This window comes from Rattus norvegicus, chromosome 18 (assembly GCF_021556685.1).
Source record: "Rattus norvegicus strain SHRSP/BbbUtx chromosome 18, alternate assembly SHRSP_T2T, whole genome shotgun sequence".
Classification (NCBI taxonomy): Eukaryota; Metazoa; Chordata; class Mammalia; order Rodentia; family Muridae; genus Rattus; species Rattus norvegicus.
This window is the reverse complement of record NC_141551.1, coordinates 74578090-74581103: the sequence shown is the minus strand read 5'-3', so window position 1 is coordinate 74581103 and position 3014 is coordinate 74578090. Positions and strand designations below refer to the sequence as shown.

At 40.9% G+C, this 3014-nt stretch overlaps 1 long non-coding RNA gene across 4 annotated transcripts; it reads right to left on the bottom strand.

Moving 5' to 3' along the window:
- Positions 1 to 359: 359 nt before the first annotated feature.
- Positions 360 to 2809, bottom strand: LOC102553546 (uncharacterized). Of its 4 annotated transcripts, none has more exons than XR_015643145.1 (3): positions 2602 to 2809; positions 1392 to 1539; positions 360 to 508 (listed from the first exon to the last, which is right to left on the bottom strand). It is a non-coding gene; the product is annotated as an uncharacterized LOC102553546 (long non-coding RNA). The 4 variants fall into 4 exon arrangements; XR_015643146.1 differs by having other exon boundaries at positions 2635 to 2809; XR_015643144.1 differs by lacking the exon at positions 2602 to 2809 and adding an exon at positions 2044 to 2133.
- Between the last annotated feature and the right edge of the window lie 205 nt (positions 2810 to 3014).

The window sequence follows — 3014 nt, the reverse complement described above, 5'->3', positions numbered from 1 at the left end:
GAAGGAACAGGAGTGGAAACCATGGTCAAATGGATGTTGTACTTAAAAACCAAGCCTGACTTCATGGAGCACAGCTGTATGTGCCATGATCGTGAGCCACTTTCAAAACAGGAAAAAACTCTTGCCCTGGCATTTGGAAACGCAAACGCTCAATGAGATTTTCCTTAAGTTCAGTCTACGTAAATATTGTTTAACGTTCACATGTTGAAGGTAGTCCGATATTTATTTATTTATTTATTTATTTATTTATTTATTTATTTATTTATTTTTAGAAGTTGTTCTCAGATATTTTTTAGCAGACACTTGGCTAGCACGTTCATTCTGTCTTATATAGTCATTAAAATGACAAGAGATTGTTAAAGCTACTGTAAGTTTACTGTATCACAAAACTTAGAGACAACACGTGACTAGAAAGGCAGTTCAATTCGTCTTGGCTCTCAATTCTTCAGTACACTCTCCGTATTCTGCCTCTCACTGGTTGTATCCATCCTTTCAATGTCTCCAGGACCTTAAAAAGACAAACAGTAAGTGTTGATCGGGAAAAAGCCCATGCTTACTGACTAATTAACCGCATGATATTTTTTTAAATGGCAAATTCAAGTAAACCAGAAAGATGCGAGAAGCCACTTTTTTTTTTTCCTGCTTCATAGTATGACTGGATTGCCTCCAACTATTAACGGCCTTCCTACAGATTTACACAAAGTAATATGAAACCTGAGTGGCTAGAAGTCCTGAAATCAGTTTATTTTTTCCCATTCCTGATTCCTTTCTAGTGTTCGAGCTCAATATTGGTTTCCCCAAGGAGACAACCTAAGGGAAAAAAATCTATTAATGTATGAGGATAGAGACGGAGAAGCTGAGACTGCAGAGGCTATACCTGGGAATACCCCCTCCACGTTTTCCTTTTCTATGGCCACAGAATGTCCGGGCAGGGCGGGGTGAGGCAGGGCAGGGCTAAACCATCCCCACTATATAGGGCAGTCATAAATAGCCTAGAGCACACTAACACAATTTCTCATTTCCCCTTGAGAAAAAGGACTTTAGACTCAGAAGAAACAACAGAAAGCAGAAAACCATTGACTGAATAAGGATATTAGTCAAAGATGGGGAGCGTAGGCACTGGCATGGGGACCACTTTACCTCTTAGAGACCTCAGCTATATGACTCACGTTGACAGGGCTCCCTCCAGCCCCGAGTCCCTTTACCCGGATTCCTGAACACTGTATGATTTGTCACCAAGGGGGAAGTCTTTAGGTTCTAATCAAAACTTTGCACTAGCACTAAAACTAAAATTAAGGTTCCCTGATAGCTAATTTCAGACATTGTGAGACATCGATAAGTTTCAGGTTTTCATGTCACAGAGCCTCTTGTGTGCTGTGTAGAAGCATTACCTGTCAATTCAAAGGTGGCGGCCACAAAGGTGATCAGGATGTGGGACATCTGGCAGAGAAATCAGGACTCTGAAAGATAGTCAGAGGTTGGAGATTTGCCCTGTACTCTCAGGGGCTCGGATGCAGGAAATTGAGGAGAGGTGATTTGCTGTGGGGGCAAACAGAACAGTTTAAATGGGTTCTATAAGTCACAAACTAGTGAGGGAACAAACAAAAGCTTTTGGCCTATGCATTTGTTCACAAATAAATAAGCCTCCAATTCGTTATTTGGGAACCAAGATGTGGGTGGAAAAAGCCTCCAGTTACAAATATTTTAGAAGAAATCTCTGGAGCTAATATCTTTTTTTTTTTCTCCCAGAGCTGGGGACTGAACCCAGGGCCTTGCTCTTGCTAGGCAAGCGCTCTACCACTGAGCTAAACCCCCAACCCCTGGAGCTAATATCTTAACACAATGAAATCAATTTACAGACAGTCATCTCACTTAATGAGGAAGATAATTTGTGTTAGGAGGGTTGTATAGTAATAGAAGTTCTTAAGGATCCAATCCAAGTTAATGTGCATTGAATTTGAAACTGAAGCCATGAGATCACGCTTATTTCTGTAATCTGAATGAAATGCCCTCAGAGATGATGACTTGGAGTCTTGTTCCTACTTTAGGAAGGTCATTGGGACACACTCATGAAGGGGATATTGGGATCCGGCCCTTTCCAGTCTGAATTGTTTCCCTGGATGCCATTAGGTGAACATTGTCCTCTATTCCTCTATGATGTCACTGCCTTCTATAGACCAAAAGCAATGGTGCCAGCCAGTGAATGGAATATCTGAGTCAAAATAGCCCAGTCCTTTGTTTAGAAGTTGTTGGTTTCAACTTTTATTTTATAACAGAAATGTGACTAGCACACTTACTGTGCCTCATGTGGTCATTGAAATGAGAAGTTATATCAAGTTATAATACTGTAAGTTAATTGAGATAAGAAAATCTTAACACACTATACCGAAGAAGATCTTTGCGGAGTTAGCTGTTACTTGAACATTGAGTCAAGGCGAGGGAGGAAACCCCCACTAAATGAAGATTAGTTTCTTATCTAGAATCCGGCCCCACCTAGTGTTCTAAGATGATGAGCTCCTTCTACTCTACCACACGGCACTATCCTAACCTCCTGGCCAATGTCTGAGACCACAGTGCTGCTTGAAATTTTCTAGGACGTACTTGTGACTACCACATTAACCAGAATACTCTGACCTTGGTGCAGGAAAAATAAAAAGACTGAAAATAAAGATCTGTTCCTCATATTCATCAAAAATGCAGAGAATTTCATCTGGGTCAGCATCAATGAGTGAATACGTGAGTGTCTGGGATACGATAGACTGGAAGTCCTGTCAGGATACACACATATGAAGCACAGGTCACCAGAGCTTTCTCCTCTCTGAAGCCTGGGGGATGATGTCATTCTTTCCTGCCCCACCCTTTCATTCCTCTTTAATTATTTCTTGACATAAGCACCACCATAGACAAGACACTCAAGGAAAACCAGCATTCCATTGTTTTTGTTTGTCTGTTTTTACTGCTGTTGCCGTCACTCTCCTTTATGTCTAGAAAATTAAGAATGTAAAAGTTTTGCT